Here is a 21,119-nt window from a genome sequence, read left to right on the forward strand (position 1 = left end):
CTCAATGATGGAATCTGGCACTCCTTACTGATGTCCAGTTTTCACTCGCTGCATCCTCTTCACTTTGTCTCTGATTAACAGTGCCGGCCACCATTCTCTCAGGCTTAGCTATTCTGTGTCGGATGGTCTCATACTCGCTGATAGATCATGGATAACAGTTCCCTGTGAGTGTACTGGAGCATGGTCTAAATCCGCTCTGTTTGGTTGGAGCAGTGGTGTGACAAGTTTTTGTGCCTTCGGTTATTCTGGAGTTAGGATCCTGGAATTTCAGTTTATTAGGGGCCTCCTATTTATCCAGTGGGAATAGCTGGTACCTTCGCGATAACTGAAAACTCACGTTTGTCCCAGTTTGACTTTTCACAATCTCCCTTTGGAAAGTTTCCTTTTCTGTTGTCGTGGGTTCTTGGATCAATGCAATGTCTTTGTTTTCCATCACTTGGGGAAATAAGATTATGGTTACCATGGAGACAGGTGAACCAGTCAGCCAAGAAATTGCTTCCTGTTTGTTCCTGATACAGTTTACCGAAACGTTTTATTTCTAGAATGAACAATGAAGGAAGGCTGTCAGTTCGGGCACAACCTGATGGTCAGAGCTGATTGAATTATTCATTAAAGCTCTGAGATTGTGTTTCTATATACATATAAAACACATCCTGGATTGTACAGTGAGGTTATCACTGCTGGGACACGTGCTTCTTCATCTACAGCCAGCAGCAGCTGGCAGCACCAACACAGAATCCGCTCTGTCCCAGCTGGCAGCACCAGCAGAAACCCCGCTCTGTCCCAGCTGGCAGCACCAACACAGACCTTGCTCTGTCCCAGCTGGCAGCACCAGCAGAAACCCCGCTCTGTCCCAGCTGGCAGCACCAACACAGATCCAACTCTGTCCCAGCTGGCAGCGCCAGCACAGAACCCGCTCTGTCCCAGCTGGCAGCACCAGCAGAAACCCCGCTCTGTCCCCGCTGGCAGCACCAACACAGAACCCCGCTCTGTCCTAGCACCAACACAGACCCCGCTCTGTCCCAGCACCAACACAGACCCCGCTCTGTCCCAGCTGGCAGCACCAGCACTGATCCCGCTCTGTCCCAGCTGGCAGCACCAGCACAGACCCTGCTGCGTCCCAGCTGAGCACCAGTAGAGACCCCACTTTAGCCCATCTGAAGACCAGCAGAGGCCCCGCTCTGTTCCAGCTGAGTATCAGCACACACTCAGTGAGAAGCTTGTTGTAGTTCATGCCCTTTCTCCAAGCCTCTGGGTAAGAGCATGCAGACCAATGATGGCTCAAGGACACGGGATACCATCCCCCCAAGGTCTGAGTGTACAACACCAGGACACACTGCCACTTTGGTAATGTTATTCCTGCCTCCCACAGAGCCTGGAATGATCTGATACCACTCACAAGAAACAACCATCCATCAAACTCCTTAAACATTTGTCCACAGGAGACGACAAATCAGGAGATGCGGAATTGAACTGTCTGCAAGTCCACCTCCTCTAGCCTCAATAACCTCCTCACGGAAGAATACAGCAGGCACCGTACTAACCTGGTCCTCAATAAAACCCACACTTACCCCTCGAGCTCTGAATAGTTGTGTAATGGTGTGGGATCCATCGGGTATGTAGCTGAATGTTTACAACAAGGTGGTAGACACTCCTTGCAATTCTTGTAACATGAGGATGTGTGTAGATTTCTGTATGACTGAGAACAACAGCAACAATCTTCATTTATATGGCACCTTTAACATCTGTGACTGCATCCCTACTAATCCATCTCAAGGACCATCGGAGGAAGAATCAACAAGCAAAACCTGACCCTGTGTCACAAGGGGTGATATTAGGACAGGTGACCCAAGCTCAGTCAGAGAGGTTAAGTTGAAGGAGTGTTTTGAAAGTGGATAGAGAGGTAGAGGGTGGAGAGGGTTAGAGAAAGAAGTTGAGAGCTCAGGGCCCAGGCAGCTGCTGGTGGTTGGACGATTGAAACAGGGTAATATCACAGACAGACTGCAAACAAGAATAAGAATTTTAAAATTGAATGAGTACCCTGTCCACTTCTTCCCCAATGCCTGGCAGGTTTTTACTTTCAATGGTGTATCCAATACCCTTTTGAAAGTTAATATTGAATCTGGTCCGTCCTCTTTCACACAACACACTCTAGATTACGACAATGAGCTCTGTGAGATGACATTTCCCCACTGCCCCTAGCAGCTGGCCACCTTGGGAATGAACATATGACAGTTCCCTTTGTTTTTGTTCATTAACAGGATGAGAGTTTAACTTCTCAGGCCGGCATTTATTACCCACACACCAGAGGACCACATTGCTGTGTGTCTGCAGTTACATGGAGGCCAGACCAGGTAAGGATGGCAGTTTCCTTCCCTAGAGGGCATTTATGAACCAGATAGGTTTTATTCCCCAACAATCAGCAGTGAATTCACAGTCACCATTCGACTCTCAATTACAGATTTTTTATTGAATTCAAATTCTACTATCTGCTATGGTGGGATTCGAATCCTGGTGTTCAGGACCTTATCTGGGTCTCTGGATTAACAGACCAGTGACAATACCACTAGGCCATTGCCTCCCACTGTCCCCATCGCCCCCTGGTTACTGACCCTCCTGCTGCTTGATACACTTTTGAGTTTTGTTATCAGAGGTGGACAGCTGTCCTGTTGAAATGTGCACTCAGTCGGCAACACATTGATTGATCTGCTGGGGTGCTCCATCCCTTTCTTTTGTTTCACGTTTCTGAACATCTGCCACTTGTACTCAATGAAAAAATTACTGTTTAACAAATACAATGACTTAGCAATAAATAAACATTAACACCTGAACTAAACTGTGTGAAAAAATGCCCTTTGTTAATACATTTTTGAAAATTATGTAACTGTTGATATGTTTGCAGCCAGTCTGTTGTTATGTGAGAGAATTAATAATCTGATACATTTAAATTTGTAAAATAAATGATGTGTTGCGGTATGTGATGATTAAATACACACTCTATATGTCATCATCTCACTTCAACGTACAGCGTTATAAAAGTGTAGGCTGACTCATATTATCGTTGTTTAAATCAAACCCAACCTCTGCCCATGACCTGCTGAAACACACATTCCTTGTTATATCTAGACAAGGTGATTGTAAGGTTCCCCGGCTAGATCCCATTCTCTGTAAAATTCAGCACTGCCTCTTTGTCCAAACTTGTTGCCAAGTCACATTCACCCATTCCCTCTCTGCTAACTGACCAACATTGACTCTCAGTTCCAGCCTTTGCAGTATCCAGCATCTCAACCATTTCAAATTGGCTGAAGACTGATAGTTGCATTGCTGGGAATGTCTGGAGAAGGCCAAAATGGATCATTCGATCAGCATTTCTGGTTGACGGTCACTGTGAAAGCTTCAGCCTTATCTTGGAGGCTCAGCGCTGAGGGAGTGCTGCACTGTCGGAGGGTCAGTGCTGAGGGAGTGGGCGCTGTCAGAGGGTCAGTACTGAGGGAGTGCTGCACTGTTGGAGGGTCAGTGCTGAGGGAGCGCCGCACTGTCGGAGGGTCAGTGCTGGGGGACCGGGCAATGTTGGAGGGTCAGTGCTGGGAGTGCCACACTGTCGGATGGTCAGTGCTGAGGGAGTGGGCACTGTTGGAGGGTCAGCACTGAGGGAGCGGGCACTGTCGGAGAGTCAGTGCTGTGTGAGCGCTGCACTGTCGGAGGGTCAGCACTGAGGGAGTGGGCACTGTCGGAGGGTCAGTGCTGAGGGAGTGGGCACTGTTGGAGGGTCAGTGCTGAGGGAGTGCCACACTGTCGGATGGTCAGCACTGAGGGAGCGGGCACTGTCGGAGAGTCAGTGCTGTGTGAGCGCTGCACTGTCGGAGGGTCAGCACTGAGGGAGTGGGCACTGTCGGAGGGTCAGTGCTGAGGGAGTGGGCACTGTTGGAGGGTCAGTGCTGAGGGAGTGCCACACTGTCGGATGGTCAGCACTGAGGGAGCGGGCACTGTCGGAGAGTCAGTGCTGCGTGAGCGCTGCACTGTCGGAGGGTCAGCACTGAGGGAGTGGGCACTGTCGGAGGGTCAGCACTGAGGGAGTGGGCACTGTCGGACGGTCAGTGCTGAGGGAGTGGGCACTGTTGGAGGGTCAGTGCTGAGGGAGCGCCGCACTGTTGGAGGGTCAGTGCTGAGGGAGCGCCACACTGTCGAAGGGTCAGTGCTGAGCGAGTGGGCACTGTTGGAGGGTCAGTGCTGAGGGAGCGCCGCACTGTTGGAGGGTGAGTGCTGGGAGCACTGATTAGAAGGCAGAAAATTAAAGTCATTCATTACAACGGGAGCAGAAATCACTACAAGAACCAGGCTGTTATCTTGGAGATTTCTGGAAATTCCTTGTCAATGAAACCTCTAAAGTTGAAAGCAATGTTCTGCAGAGTCTGGCGATCTGAAATAAAAATATTTTTTAAACATTGAAATTCCTGTTTCCATCACAAGGAAAAGTAAGGTAGGGCCCTAATTAACATTCTGTTGGACCATGCCTAGAATTCCAACAACTGAAACACTGTGAGCAATATTTTAAGTGATAAATTTAGCAGTTTCGGGTCACTTACTCAGACAAAAAAAACAGGTGACGTTCTTCTCAAATAACTGTGGCTGGGTCAAGCTGATTTTTTCATTGTTTGGAATTGTTATTTTGGAAGTTTTAAATGAAGAGTTGGTTGGTTCTGTTTGTTTTCACCATGCATGATCAATGGGAGTGAGATCAATTTCCTGATGAAATCTCATGTCCTCCTTTTGTTTTGTGTTTATGCCTGTTGTCTGGGTCATGGAATTTTCTTACAATCCTGAGACAGATTGACAATTTTCTGTTATAATCTCACTGGAGACTAGCAACTTTTCTTCTAAAGTTGACAAAGCATGACAGCCCCAGTACTTACTAGGAGAATAAATCCACAAGATTGCAAGCTTTTCAACAAACAATGAGCTTTATTTTAAAGGGTTTGAACTGAAACACAATGTATAATATGTTTACCACTTATTTCTAACATCCAGGATAAGCCTGTGATTGAGCTGGGTAACAGACTAAATAGAACAGCCTCAGAACACATCAAATTGTAAACGTGGTCAAGACAGATCTCATGGTGTCCCAAAAAAGCCGAGAGTTGACACTCCAGGTCACTAAACGTCTTAAACTTTACAACTTCCTCAAAAGCTGCACCATCATTGTTGGCCTCAATTGTGTGTTTGTGTTGTGTTAGTACATCGTCCCAGTCAAGATAGTGCTCCCCTGGATTCTGGAAACTGTACTCCTACACCTGCTCACAAGCACAATTTTAGCTTGAACATAGACAGCTGGCTTCACCAAGTTAGAACTCCCTGTGTTTCCCTGAGCTCTGTTCTTGATGATTTCCACAAAGCAATTACTGCTTAATGAGATAACAAGGTGTAGAGCTGGATGAACACAGCAGGCCAGGCAGCATCAGAGGAGCAGGAAAGCTGACATTTTGGGTCTGGATTGGTGATTATGGGAACTGCAGATGCTGGAAAATCCAAGATAATGAAATGTGAGGCTTGATGAAGGGTCTAGGCCCGAAACGTCAACTTTTGTGCTCCTGAGATGCTGCTGGGCCTGCTGTGTTCATCCAGCCTCACATTTCATTATTTTGGGTCTGGACCCTGCTTCAGAAATGGGGGAGGGGAAGGGGCCTCTGAAATAAATAGAGAGGGAAGAGGCGATGATGGAAAGTGGATAGAGGAGCAGATAGGTGGAGAGAAGATGAACAGGTCAAGGAGGCAGGGATGAAGCCAGTACAGGTGACTGTAGGGAGGGAGTTGGGATGTGGGTTGGTCAGTGAGGTGAGAGGACCAGCTAGATGGGAGAAAAGACTGATGGATTAGAGAAATTGGGCTTATTCTCGTGGAGCAGAGAAGATTAAATGGTGACTTTATTGAGGTGTTCAAAATCAAGAACAATGTTGATGTGGAAAGGAAAGATATTCTATTTCCACTAATTAGTATGTCAGGAACTAGGGGTCACAACTTCAAGAATGTCAGCGAGAGAGCTAGGAATGAAATGAGGAGAAACTTCTTTACTCAGAGAGTTGTTAGGATTTGGAATGTGCTGTCTGGGAGAATGGTAGAGGTGGATTCCATAGAAAGTTTCAAAAGAGAATTGGGTTTGTATTTGCAAGTGACGAATGGTAGAGGTGCATTCCATAGAAAGTTTCAAAAGAAAATTGGGTTTGTATTTGCAAGTGACGAAGTTAGAGGACGATGGAGGTAGGGCGTGAGAGCAGGCCAAGCTGGGTAGCTCTTTTAGGAGCTGGAACAGACACAATGGGTCAATTGGCCTCTTTCGGTACTGTAAATTTCTATCATTCTATTGATGTTCAAAATTATTCTTATAAACCATTTCTGCACTTTGTTCAATGTGTTCACATAGCACTAAACGTGCGGTGCCTGGAACTCGACACAATACATGAGGTTAGCTGAGGTCAAACTTGTATCTTGTACAGGTTCAGCGTAGCCTCCCTTGGACAACAAAATCACCTACGTCATACTCCTGCTCGTTGACTACAGTTCTACCTTCAACGCCATTATCCCCTTCAGACTGTTCTCAAAACTCCGTGACCTCGGTCTCGGCTCCACCCTCTGCAACAGGACCCTCAGCTTTCTGACCCACAAACCACAGTCAGTGAGGGTAGGGAAGTGCCCCTCCACCACAATAACACTCAACACTGGAGCCCCACAAGGATGTGTCCTCAGCCCCCTACTGCACTCCCTGTACACCTATGAATGTGTTGTCAAATTCTGAATGAATGCCACCGACAAGATCCCTGACAACACTACTGTCATGGGATGGATATCTAAAAATGGTGAGTCAAAATACAGAAGGGAGATAGAGGGCTCGGTGACGTGGGGCAATGAGAACAACCTCTCTCTCTCAATGTCAGCAAAACTAAAGAACCGATCATTGACTTCAGAAAGAAAAGAGGAGAACAGCCCCGATCTACATTAACTGAACTGTGGTTGAGAATGCGAACAGCATCAAGTTCTTCAGCATGACGATAACCAACAACCTGTCCTGGACTTCCCACATAAATGCCCACCCCAGCCTCATCCCATGACCAATCCGCCCTCTCATCCCAAGATAATAAAATGTGAGGCTGGATGAACACAGCAGGCCAAGCAGCATCTCAGGAGCACAAAAGCTGACGTTTCGGGCCTAGACCCTTCATCAGAGAGGGGGATGGGGGGAGGGAACTGGAATAAATAGGGAGAGAGGGGGAGGCGGACCGAAGATGGAGAGAAAAGAAGACAGGTGGAGAGGGTGTAGGTGGGGAGGTAGGGAGGGGATAGGTCAGTCCAGGGAAGACGGACAGGTCAAGGAGGTGGGATGAGGTTAGTAGGTAGGAGATGGAGGTGCGGCTTGGGGTGGGAGGAAGGGATGGGTGAGAGGAAGAACAGGTTAGGGAGGCAGAGACAGGTTGGACTGGTTTTGGGATGCAGTGGGTGGGGGGGAAGAGCTGGGCTGGTTGTGTGGTGCAGTGGGGGGAGGGGACGAACTGGACTGGTTTAGGGATGCGGTGGGGGAAGGGGAGATTTTGAAACTGGTGAAGTCCACATTCATACCATTAGGCTGCAGGGTTCCCAGGCGGAATATGAGTTGCTGTTCCTGCAACCTTCGGGAGGGCATCATTGTGGCACTGCAGGAGGCCCATGATGGACATGTCATCTAGAGAATGGGAGGGGGAGTGGAAATGGTTTGCGACTGGGAGGTGCAGTTGTTTGTTGTGAACTGAGCGGAGGTGTTCTGCAAAGCGGTCTCCAAGCCTCCGCTTGGTTTCCCCAATGTAGAGGAAGCCGCACCGGGTACAGTGGATGCAGTATACCACATTGGCAGATGTGCAGGTGAACCTCTGCTTAATGTGGAATGTCATCTTGGGGCCTGGGATACGGGTGAGGGAGGAGGTGTGGGGGCAAGTGTAGCATTTCCTGCGGTTGCAGGGGAAGGTGCTGGGTGTGGTGGGGTTGGAGGGCAGTGTGGAGCGAACAAGGGAGTCACGGAGAGAGTGGTCTCTCCGGAAAGCAGACAGGGGTGGGGATGGAAAAATGTCTTGGGTGGTGGGGTCGGATTGTAATTGGTGGAAGTGTCAGAGGATGATGCATTGTATCCGGAGGTTGGTAGGGTGGTGTGTGAGAATGAGGGGGATCCTCTTAGGGCGGTTGTGGCGGGGGCGGGGTGTGAGGGATGTGTTGCGGGAAATACTGGAGACGCAGTCAAGGGCGTTCTCGATCACTGCGGGGGGAAAGTTGCGGTCCTTGAAGACCTTGGACATCTGGGATGTGCGGGAGTGGAATGTCTTATCATGGGAGCAGATGCGGCGGAGGCGGAGGAATTGGGAATAGGGCATGGAATTTTTGCAGGAGGGTGGGTGGGAGGAGGTGTATTCTAGGTAGCTGTGGGAGTCGGTGGGCTTGAAATGGACATCAGTTACAAGCTGGTTGCCTGAGATGGAGACTGAGAGGTCCAGGAAGGTGAGGGATGTGCTGGAGATGGCCCAGGTGAACTGAAGGTTGTGGTGGAAGGTGTTGGTGAAGTGGATGAACTGTTCGAGCTCCTCTGGGGAGCAAGAGGCGGCGCCGATACAGTCATCAATGTACCGGAGGAAGAGGTGGGGTTTGGGGCCTGTGTAGGTGCGGAAGAGGGACTGTTCCACGTAACCTACAAAGAGGCAGGCATAGCTGGGGCCCATGCGGGTGCCCATGGCCACCCCCTTAGTCTGTAGGAAGTGGGAGGAGTCAAAAGAGAAGTTGTTGAGGGTGAGGATGAGTTCAGCTAGGCGGATGAGGGTGTCGGTGGAGGGGGACTGGTCGGGCCTGCAGGACAGGAAGAAGCGGAGGGCCTTGAGGCCATCTGCATGCGGAATGCAGGTGTATAGGGACTGGACGTCCATGGTGAATATGAGGTGTTGGGGGCCAGGGAATTGGAAGTCCTGGAGGAGGTGGAGGGCGTGGGTGGTGTCACGGACGTAGGTGGGGAGTTCCTGGACCAAAGGGGAGAAAATGGAGTCCAGATAGGTGGAGATGAGTTCAGTGGGGCAGGAGCAGGCTGAGACGATGGGTCGACAAGGGCAGGCAGGTTTGTGGATTTTGGGAAGGAGATAGAAACGGGCCGTGCGGGGTTGGGGAACAATGAGGTTGGAGGCTGTGGGTGGGACGTCCCCTGAGGTGATGAGGTCATGAATGGTGTTGGAGATGATGGTTTGGTGCTCGGGTGTGGGGTCATGATCGAGGGGGCGGTAGGAGGTGGTGTCGGAGAGTTGGCGTCTGGCCTCGGCGATTTAGAGGTCAGTGCGCCATACTACCACTGCGCCACCCTTGTCTGCGGGTTTGATGGTGAGGTTGGGGTTGGAGCGGAGGGAGCGGAGGGCTGCCTGTTCTGCGGGGGAGAGGTTGGAGTAGGTGAGAGGGTTGGAGAGGTTGAGGCGGTTAATGTTTCGACGGCAGTTGGAGATGAAGAGGTCAAGGGAGGGTAGGAGGCCTGGGGGTGGTGTCCAGGAGGAGGACTTGTGTTGGAAGCGGGTGAAGGGGTCAGTGGAGGGAGGGTTAGGCTCCCGGTTGAAGAAGTAGGCATGGAGGTGAAGACGGCGGAAAAACTGCTCTATGTCCAACCGTGACTGGTATTCGTTGATGTGTGGTTGTAGGGGGACAAAGGTGAGCCCCTTACTAAGGACTGACCGTTCGTCCTCAGTCAGTGGGAGGTCTGGGGGGATGGTGAAGATGTGGCAGGGCTCAGTGTGGCTGTCTCCTCTGGGGTTGCTGGCTGTGGAGGTTGTGGGCGGAGCGATGAGGTTGTTGGCCGTGGCCGGGGTTCCGTTGGCGTCGGCTGTGGGCGGGGTTCCGTCGGCGGTTGGAGGATCGGGGTGGGCGGCAGCAGCTGCGGTGAGGGTGGTGTGTGGGGTGTTGTACCTGGAAGTGGAGTTGGTGACTGCAGCAGAGGCTACACTTGCCCCCACACCTCCTCCCTCACCCCTATCCCAGGCCCCAAGATGACATTCCACATTAAGCAGAGGTTCACCTGCACATCTGCCAATGTGGTATACTGCATCCACTGTACCCGGTGTGGCTTCCTCTACATTGGGGAAACCAAGCGGAGGCTTGGAGACCGCTTTGCAGAACACCTCCGCTCAGTTCGCAACAAACAACTGCACCTCCCAGTCGCAAACCATTTCCACTCCCCCTCCCATTCTTTAGATGACATGTCCACCATGGGCCTCCTGCAGTGCCACAATGATGCCACCCGAAGGTTGCAGGAACAGCAACTCATATTCCGCCTGGGAACCCTGCAGCCTAATGGTATCAATGTGGACTTCACCAGTTTCAAAATCTCCCCTTCCCCTACAGCATCCCTCAACCAGCCCAGTTCGTCCCCTCCCCCCACTGCACCACACAACCAGCCCAGCTCTTCCCCCCAACCCACTGCATCCCAAAACCAGTCCAACCTATCTCTGCCTCCCTAACCTGTTCTTCCTCTCACCCATCCCTTCCTCCCACCCAAGCCGCACCCCCATCTACCTACTAACCTCATCCCACCTCCTTGACCTGTCCGTCTTCCCTGGACTGACCTATCCCCTCCCTACCTCCCCACCTATACTCTCTCCACCTATCTTCTTTTCTCTCCATCTTCGGTCTGCCTCCCCCTCTCTCCCTATTTATTCCAGTTCCCTCTCCCCATCCCCCTCTCTGATGAAGGGTCTAGGCCCGAAACATCAGCTTTTGTGCTCCTGAGATGCTGCTTGGCCTGCCGTGTTCATCCAGCCTCACATTTTATCATCTTGGAATTCTCCAGCATCTGCAGTTCCCATTATCCCCGCCCTCTCATCCCAGCCTCCTTCATCTGACACAACCTGTCCATCTTCTCTCCCACCTATCCACTACTGCCACCTCCTGGTCAATTCCCACCACTGCCTGCACTCAGCTATCACCATTGCACCTACCTTCCCCAGTTTCACTCCCTCTCTCTATTTATTTCAGAGCCCTTTTTCCCCATTTCTGAAGAAGTCTCCCAACTCAAAACGTCAGCTTTCCTGCTCTTCTGATGCTGCCTGGCCTGCTGTGTTCCTCCAGCTCCACACTGTGTTATTGCTGGATGGGTATATGAATAGGAAGGGTTTAGAGGGATATGGGTCAAATGCTGGCCAATGGGAATAGATTAATTTAGGATATCTGGTCAGCATGGATGGGTCTGTTTCCATGCTGTATATCTCCATGAGATATAGCAGTTTGGATCGGAAATTGGCTTGCTGAAAGAAGACAGAGGGTGGTAGTTGATGGGAAATGTTCATCCAGGAGAACAGTTACTAGTGGTGTACCGCAAGGGTCGGTGTTGGGTCCACTGCTGTTTGTCATTTTTATAAATGACCTGGATGAGGGCGTAGAAGGATGGTTTAGTAAATTTGCAGACGAGACTAAGGTCGGTGGAGTTGTGGATAGTGACGAAGGATGCTGTAGGTTGCAGAGAGACATACATAAGCTGCAGAGCTGGGCTGAGAGGTGGCAAATGTATTTTAATGCAGACAAGTGTGAGGTGATGCACTTTGGTAGGAGTAACTGGAAGGCAAAGTACTGGGCTAATGGTGAGATTCTTGGTAGTGTAGATGAACAGAGAGATCTCGGTGTCCATGTACACAGATCCTTGAAAGTTGCCACCCAGGTTGACAGGGCTGTTAAGAAGGCATACAGTGTTGTAGCTTTTATTAATAGAGGGATCGAGTTCCGGAACCAAGAGGTTATGCTGCAGCTGTACAAAACTCTCGTGCGGCCGCACTTGGAGTATTGTGTACAGTTCTGGCCACTGCATTATAAGAAGGATGGGGAAGCTTTGGAAAGGGTGCAGAGGAGATTTACTAGGATGTTGCCTGGGTATGGAGGGAAGGTCTTACGAGGAAAGGCTGAGGGACTTGAGGCTGTTTTCGTTAGAGAGAAGGTTGAGAGGTGACTTAATTGAAACATATAAAATAATCAGAGGGTTAGATAGGGTAGATAGGGAGAGCCTTTTTCCTAGGATGGTAACGGTGAGCACGAGGGGGCATAGCTTTAAATTGAGGGGTGAAAGATATAGGACAGATGTCAGAGGTAGTTTCTTTACTCAGAGAGTAGTAAGGGAATGGAACACTTTGCCTGCAACGGTAGTAGATTCATCAACTTTAGGTACATATAAGTCGTCATTGGATAAGCATATGGACGTACATGGAATAGTGTAGGTTAGATGGGCTTGAGATCAGTATGACAGGTCGGCACAACATCGAGGGCCGATGGGCCTGTACTGTGCTGTTATGCTCTATGCACTGTATAACTCTACAGACAGCCACCAGACTCATCTCAGCCCTCTGACTCTTGAAGTCATTCGACAGGCTAGGGGGCGTGGCCAGGCACATGGGCGGGGCCAATGCATGAAAGGGTGTGTCCGAGCAGGAGGCGGGGAACCCGTGGTGACGTCACCGGCCGTGTGTGGAAAGTTTGGTCTGACGATGACCTCTCGTGGGCGGTGCTATGACGCGTGGAGGGTGTGGCTATGACATCAGGGGCGTTGCGGGGCATGCGCGTCGTGTGGGTGGTTGTCTGCGGGGTTGCCGGGCCGGTGAGCGAGAGGTGGCCGGAGCGTAGTCCGATCGGAGACGGAGATCGTCAATGGGAGCGGGGAGGGAACTGCCCTGAGATCGGGGCCTAGTACGGCCACCGCCATGTGAGGCGGCTGCCTCCCGCTCTCCCACACATCGTGAGGTAAGGCACCAAGTGCCCGAGAGGCCCGTCCCTCAGGCCTGGAGCCGGCCTGGCGGTGATGGAGCGCGGCCTAGCCACCACCTCCACACCCGCCGCCCCCCCCCCCCCCCCCCCCCCCCACCGACTCCGGGCCGGCTGTAAGTGCGGCCTAACTTCCCGGGCCCATGCCCGGCGCTGTCAGGGGGGCCAGTGACGCCGGCCTCGGGCTGTCCGCTCACTCTGAGCCACTGTCACCTACCCCTGGATCCCCGCGTCTGTCCCTTGGCTGCTGCTGGCTTCTGTAGAGGGAGATTGAGCTCTTCCTGTACCCGGCTGCAGTTTGTATCCCGGTGAATCTCTCAATCAGAGGGGGCAGAGTTGTCCTAAATGTTTCACCCGTCAGCCTGAATCCCTGCTCTTAATTGAGATCGAAGTAACCGTACTGTTATTGTAACCTTTTTGAGTTATTGTTTAAAGCTTTTTCTTGACCTAACGTGCCCACTGATGTGTGTGTCTGGCTTTTGCAAGTTAATTATTGATTTTAAAAATATTTGCACTGTGTGTTAATGATATATTTGTACTGATCAAATCCCTACTTGCAAAAATGTTGCATTTCCCTAAGGGTCTTGTTTGTAAACTTTGCAAAGAGCCTAAATAACGAGCAGGACAAATATTTTCAGTGCATACTGATCAATGCACCTAAAATGCCTTTTTTTATAGTTTTAAAGTCGTCGTCTCTGTACACATACGGAACGGACAAGTTAAAAGTAACCTCAAAACGTTTTCATTTCGTCAAACGGTTTCTTGTAGGGACAGTGGCTTCTTAATGTTCATTTTGTTTGTATTGATTCCAACCTAATACATATTTTCAAGTAGCTTAGTGAATAATGTTTGTAGAATTTTGAAATGCCACCTTTTGATAAAAGCAACACCTCTTTGCAAACAGCGCAGTGTCAAGCATGAGTTCCTTATTTAGTTAATCATTTATTGTGAACCTGGCTGACAGTATGGTAAGCAGGTCAGTAGTTTTTGGCAGTGATGTACAAGACCCAGTTTCCATAATAGGCACATTTTCAGTCTTTGAGAAATGTACTTGATGTAAAATAATCCATACTTTTATTTGTGTAATTTTAAAATGTGATTGTGGCATAATGGTAATGTCACTGGACTAGCAACTGAGACCTGGTCGAGTAGATCATGGGTTCAGATCCCACCGTGGCATCTGGTGAAAGTTAAAATAGATTAATGTTTTAATTAAAAACTAGCTTTGGTGCCAATGACCGTGACAACGATCATTAATTTTGTTAAAAACCCACATAGTTCACTCATGTCCATTTGAGAAGGAAGTCTGCCACCCTTCCCTGGTCTGACCGACATGTGTCTCCAGAATTATGGCAATGGGATTGATTCTTAACTGCCCTGAGAAATGATCCAGTTAGCCACTCAGCTCAAGGGCACTTAGAGATAGGTACCAAATGTTGGCCTTACCAATGGTGCCCAAATTCCATTAAATAATTTTTAAGAACATTTCTCATAGTGCACCCCCTCTTTATCAAACTGCATGCTGTAGGCCTGAAAAGCATAGTTTGGTGCAAATTAGATATTCTGTGTGGATTTGTCAGCAGCACCAGTGTTTGGAGCCAAAGAGGACAGTATTACTTTTTTAATCACCATCTCATTCTGAAGCAACTTGATACTTGAATAAGGGTTGTGTGGTGATCAGCAGAAGTTGTTGGGAGAATTCCAACCATTTATGAGCTTTTATGGAGATGTGGAGGATAGAGTATAGAAGTGGCACAGTATATAATCCTTCGGAAAAATGTTGTCCTTGAAATACACAGAATTGAAATGTTTGTAAGCAGCTCCTTTCAGTTGAATAAGGAGACCACAAATGTCAGAATTCTCAAAAATAGTCTGCGCAGAACTGAAACTTCAGTTTTCTGAGTGACACATTTATCAATAGGAGAAGTCTTTGACATCTTACCGTACAGTATGCTGCATACAGACCTGATGGCAGTGAAAAGAATGTTTGCTGAATGCATCTCTGAGCCTTATGCAGAACACTGGTACTTCTGTAGAAAAGAGTTCCTTTTCCAGTTCAACGAGCAGTACTTATATTTGCGCATGCTGAAATTTTCAGTAAGTTGTTAACTAGTTGGATCAATTTAATTTATTAGAAAAATATATCAGACAAAGTAGTTTTGTGCAGTTTTGTTGTTTGCTTCACTGTTTGATTTTTGAAGTGGAAATTGATTTAAAATCTGAATGTGTTTGTATAGCAGATAGGAACACAAAAGCTTATGTGTGAACTATAGCTTATATCTTTAATATACAATGCTGAGCTGTATTTCAGATGTTCTTCCCAGGTGATTATTTTGAGTATGTATGTAAACATAGCTCAACATACTGAATGTTCTTAATCAACGAGGTAACCCAGTCACTCTTCAGCATGAGCGGAATGTAATATGTCAGTGTATATAAAGCAATGGTGCAGAATATCTTTCCATTGCGTCACTTTGTGACATGTCTAACCACAGCTGTGATGCAAACATTGTTGGTCGATCCCCAGTATTTACAAGCAAGTAAAAAATAGTGGTGAGAACAAATCAGAGAGAAATATTTTTTTAAAATGAGAATACAGGAATGAAAGATAACGAGGTATAGAGCTGGATGAACACAGCAGACCAAGCAGCAGCATAGGAGCAGGAAAGCTGACGTTTCGGGCCTCGACCCTTCTTCAGAAAGAAATCACGAAGTGCTCAGTGTTTTCTTTGGGCACCATTCTACAAAATTTCACATTTAACTGCAGTGGAAATAATTAGTGTAATATTTTCAGATATTAAAAATGATACCTTTGGAATTTTGAGTGAAATTAGTTCCTGTTTGAAGTTCCTTGTTTGTTACTGTTTAGATTTGAGTGTTTCTGTCAGTTATAATGCACATTGCCTCATGGGACCAGAGTCTAAACAATATGCTGCACCAGCAGCGGTCATCATCTCAGTGATCTGGGGGAGGTGGTGGTGTGGTCATGATGCTGACTTAGCAATCCAGAAGTCAAGGATAATACTTTGTGGGTGTGTGTTCAGATTCTACCAGAGTAGCTGATGGAATTCAAACTTGATGTGGAATTGAAGGTTGTTCTATTGTTGATTGCTGTAAGAATCCATCAATTTTGTTAATGTCCTTTAGGAAGGAAATCTACAGTCTTTATTTGGTCAGGCCCACTTGTGACTCCCAACATAAATGAATGTAATTGCCTCCAACTGCAGATTGAAATGATTCAGCAAGCTGCTTACTTCAAGGACACTTAGGGCAGGTAACAATAGTTGGGCTTGCCAGCAATGCTTTCACTCCATAAATGAATAAGTTGATACATCATGGGTTTGTTGAGTAACACACTTCCTCTGTAGTGTCAGTCAAATCAATTCCTTGTAAAAATGAAATGAGAAACAATCAAGCTGCCGACACATGGTTTACCCCCGCTGTTGCAAGTGATGCAAAAAGTCATTGGTATTATCAAAGTTAATGGGAACTGCAGATGCTGGAGAATCCAAGATAACAAAATGTGAAGCTGAATGAACGCAGCAGGCCGAGCAGCATCTTAGGAGCACAAAAGCTGACGTTTCAGGCCTAGACCCTTCGTCAGAAAAAGGTTGTCAAAGTTTCTGATCTTGACTTTATTGATCATGCGATATCAGATTGTCTCCCAGTTTTCACAACTGGAAATTCAATAGCCTGTCTCCTATACTACATTTAATGGTAAACCACTTTTATTGGTATAAATGCTCTTAACTGCCTATGGAAATTTAATTTTGCCATTATGTTTCAGGCCAGAGAACTTGCCAGACTTTTTAAGGCCAAATGATTACTCTGATAGTTGCTGTTTATGACAGTTTACCAATTAAATATGTCACAAATAACTGAAATCTTCAGAGTTAAACACCTGTAAGTATCCACGTGATATATGCTGGGTTTGAAAGGCACGAGTGGCTAGTGGGTGACATGAGTACCAGATTATTTGTTGGAATGTGCTTGAGGAGTTCTTGACTGAAATTAGTTAGACTTAGTTCCCCTCTGCTCCCTTTTAGTTCATGCTGCAGTAATTAAATGCACTTTTTGAGTTATCGAGTGATGTAATTGGGCCTTTTCCACCCTGCCCTTGTTTGATCTTGTATTACAGGTTGAAATTATTTATAAAGAGAAATCTCATATTTCATAGTGACTATATACAGGAACTGTGCATAGTTTAAGCAAATATTTCCCACTGTTTTCAGCCTCACTTGTAACTGTGACATGTTGTCCACCATTCTGTTCACTTTAAGTACCCATTTCAATTTACAAGTATCTTCATGCACACGTGTTTACAGCCTCTTTACATCTTGTGTATATTTGCAATTAACTGTTGGCTGCTAGTTTGTAAAACTGCAATAACTGCATTGTTTATACATTATTTATGTGGCACATTGGTTTGTACTTGTCATCTGTTTATTGGTAGAAAAACAATACCAACAAATATCTATTCAAAATATAGATGTCTGGAAATGACTGATCTCATTTTATTTTTGGGATCCAGAAGGATGATGTGGTCATGTGTAAGGTCTAAATTTCTCAATTCCTCTGTCACCATGTAAAGCGCTCATCATTGTCTGTTGTCTGAAGCTATACTTTGAAAGTATTAAAAGTAGATGCAAATCACTGGGTGTCGTGGCTTGAATTCAGCCGAATGAATATTTCATGTGAAATTTGTTAATCTTGTTTTAAAATTCGTTCTGTTTTCTATAATCCAAATTCATCTATCAAACATAGAATGATTGTATTCAGTTGCATACAAATGTATTCTTACAAGTGCTATTAGGTTTGTATCTCATTCAAATTGGAATTTTTTTGTTGTAGTAAACAGTTATATAGTGAGGAACTCATTTTCCATTGCAGACACAATAGAAATGCTTTAAATCTTTCTGTTTTTGTCACAGATAAAGGGGGAAGTGAATTTATATTGATTGCTTTCCTCCCTTATGCCTGAGACAACAAGATATCATTTGGTTTATTCCTTCATTTTTTTTCTCACTCCGTCCCTTACTAAGTTAGGTTGAAGGGTATTCCCCTAAATCCTGGCTTTTGGACTCCAATTTTTGAAATAAATAAACAACAAATCTTTTAAGATTAAGTTGATGATGGAATCATTAACAAAGCACTCAGAAATCTGGGAAACTGCTTTGTTGCTCCATCCACACAAGTGTTCAGGAAACTAACGTTATAAAATTACAAATTTACTAAATCCAGATGTTTTAAAAAATCTGTTAATGTGAATTACAACTTGCTGATTTTAGTGTCCATTAATGATTTTGTCAGTGAACTGGATCTGGTAGTTTGTTTCTTGGTAGGCAAAGTGTAGACTTCTTTCAGGCAACAACTTGAAAGCTGACATGGAGGTCTGAGGCACAGTCTGGAGTCCTCCTTTCCCAACAACATTTGACCAAAAAGTCACTGAATTATTTGTTCAAGCATTACAACAAACTGAAGTTTCAGTCATGTGTTAAAGACTGTCATTTCATGTGCTGAGGGTCCATCTTGCTTGGCTGATCTGAAAGTTGTTAGCAGTGTAGCTTTACGCCCTCCATCAATTTCCATTTTAAGGTGATGGTATAGACTTGGCACCCATTTTAGCCGAAGGTATTGTGCTGTTTTATTTTAGCCAGAGCTGGTTGGAGATAAAAGATTCATCTCCATTCCCCTTGTCAGTTTTAGTCGGAATGTCCATGCAATGCAGAAGGTTCAGAAGCTTCTGGAACCAATCATGTAATCAGCCATTTTTTTGTGTCCAGTTCCGTTGTCCGCTTGTGAAAGCAATAGAATGTACACAGTGAAATAAGAAAAATACGATGCTCTTTGAGATTCCCTTTCACCCGTTTTAGCCATGGCACATTTTTCATGGGATCTGTTAATAATTTAGCGTTGCATTTGAGGAAGAAGAAGTAACTTTTTTGAAAGGTGCACTGTTTGAGTTGTATTTTGAGCAGGTTGCAAAAAATCCTCTCTGTTTGGTGTTTAGCACAGAAATTCAATATCAAAATATTTTACGGGGCAATATGTGACTCCAAGATAGTGTTTCTATGAGGACTGAAGGGGAAAAGAGTCGTGATTAGATAGAATTCATTGATGTCACTTCAAACATAGGAGCAATAAACACATGGTGCCAGGTTTGTTGGAAGTGCAGGCGTGATTTCTGCATGTTGATCGTGAAGATTTTGTTTATTAAAGTCATTGAATGGGGAAGAAGGAGGATTGGACAGAAACATTGGGATGCACATTAATATTTTCTTGTGTGTGTTTGAGTAACATTAGCTGAAGCCTGAGGACAGCCCGTATGCCTAAATCATCAACCACTTTCCATGTAAGAACTTGGAAAAACTAATAAGATCTGAAATCTTGCCCTGAGTTTAAAAATGACTGCTTGGTATGGGTGCATTTAATGCCAGACTTAATAACGTACAAGGGACCAAGCTTGCAGTGCACAGTGAATTTCTAGTTTTTCCTGTTATTGTCAGATAAATGATGTGGTTTTTTAAATAGATTTTACTGTGCTGTACTTTTTGTCAAGTCTTTGCTGATAATGATTCTTAATATGGAGTCCCACATTTGGTCCTTCTGTCTCAGTTCACTGCATCATTCACCCTTTAGTGCAATATAGTACCTTACATATTTTGGTAATACTTTTAAGTTGGATTTTTGCTATGTAAATGTAGATCTTTTGTACAACACAATATGGTTCTGTTCATTTACATGTAAATTTTGCAGAATTACATCTAAGTGTGGGGATTATGCTTCTGTATGTCTATAAAATTATTCTGCTGTTGTAACATCATGTATTGTGAGAGATAACAGGAACTTCAGATGCTGGAGAATCCGAGATAACAAGGTGTAGAGATGGACGAACACAGCAGGCCAAGTAGCATCATAGGAACAGGAAGGCTGATGTTTCGCGCCTAGGGTCTAGGCCCAAAATGTCAGCCTTCCTGCTCCTATGATGCTGCTTGGCTTGCTGTGTTCATCCAGCTGTACACCTTGTTATGTCATATGTTGTGTGTGCACAAGTTCTATTGTGTTATTCAGAATTTTCTACGGTAAACTCCATAATTGTGTAAACTGAAATTAATCATAATTTGCATGGATAGGTCTATAAGCATACTGAACACTCTCTGCTTCATCAATTTTTGTGGAATCCTGACCCCTGACCTTCTGACCCTTGTTCCATTGTTGGGTGCCATGCCTCAGTCATCTGGCTAATGTGGTCAAGAAATTCTGCTTGACCATTTCCCTCACTTCCATTGAATCCTTCCTTGAAACATGTTCTGTTCCTATCCTTTGTCTCTTGGTTATCTCCATTGGCTCAGATTTAATTTTACTTTTGCATAATTTCCTCATGCATCTTTTCTGTGTTTGAGACGTTATCAAATTTGTTAGCCTCGGCTTGAGATCATGCTCTCCTCTGGGTCAGAAGCTGTGGATTTGAGCCCATGCGTGAGATTTGAGCATACAATCTGAGCAATTCAGAGGAAACATCAGTTGTTGGTGGTGGTGGTTGACTTTGACTTTTAGAATGAGATGTTAAACTGATGCCCCTTCTGCCTCATGTAAATAACATATCACATGACCATTTAAAAAGGAGGTGGGGAGTATTCCTGTTATTTGGCCGGTGTTTATTCCTTAACCAATACCATGAGAAACAACAGGTGATCTAGTTGTTTATCTTTTTGCTTTTGGGATGACCTTGCACGTAAATTGGCTGGTGTTTTTCTCTATTACATCGTTGACTACAGTTCAGAAATGATTAATGGACTGTGAAGTACTTCAAGGGATCCTGCAAATGTGAATTATAAAGCCAAGGTTGTTCTTTCATTTAATATAAATGCAATTTCCTCTTAGCTTCATTCTTAAATATTCAAAAAGTATGTGTCATCTAGTTTTCTTCTGAAATGATGTGAAAGTGCTGGTGTTGGACTGGGGTGGAGCTTTGATCTTTTACTTATAAATTCTGTCTGATACTATCCCTCTCACTAACACCTGAAGAAAGACTGAGGCTCCAAAACACACACTTTCAAATAAACCTGCTGGGCCATAACCTTTCTTCTTCTGAAAGAGAACACTTCAAAGTTTTTTTGGCATTAACTTTCATTGGGATCAATGTGTACTGTACCTTTTGTATTATAAAGTCCGTTGTGTAAATTCTAACTTGTTTTATTCTGTTCCACTGCATAACAATGTAAGACATACCAGCAAGTGTATAAATAATTAAGTTCATTGGAACATAGGAAACAGGAGCAAAGCGGTCTCTCGAGCCTAGTTTGCCATTCAACTAGATCATGTTTGTTTAACCT

At 45.9% G+C, this 21,119-nt stretch overlaps 1 protein-coding gene across 2 annotated transcripts in view; it reads left to right on the forward strand.

Annotated features, from left to right (window-relative positions):
- The first annotated feature begins 771 nt into the window (after positions 1 to 771).
- Positions 772 to 21,119, forward strand: part of LOC125455226 (aftiphilin-like) — a 79,587-nt gene continuing 59,239 nt past the window's right edge. The window contains exon 1 of one of the 2 annotated variants that reach the window (XM_059648306.1): positions 772 to 2,354. The gene's annotated coding sequence lies outside the window, so the exon portion shown is untranslated. Of the gene's footprint in view, positions 2,355 to 12,559; positions 12,763 to 21,119 lie in introns of those variants that run through there. The other variant, XM_059648305.1, reaches the window with a different exon arrangement.

The sequence above is a fragment of the Stegostoma tigrinum genome, chromosome 9 (genome assembly GCF_030684315.1).
Source record: "Stegostoma tigrinum isolate sSteTig4 chromosome 9, sSteTig4.hap1, whole genome shotgun sequence".
Lineage (NCBI taxonomy): Eukaryota > Metazoa > Chordata > Chondrichthyes > Orectolobiformes > Stegostomatidae > Stegostoma > Stegostoma tigrinum.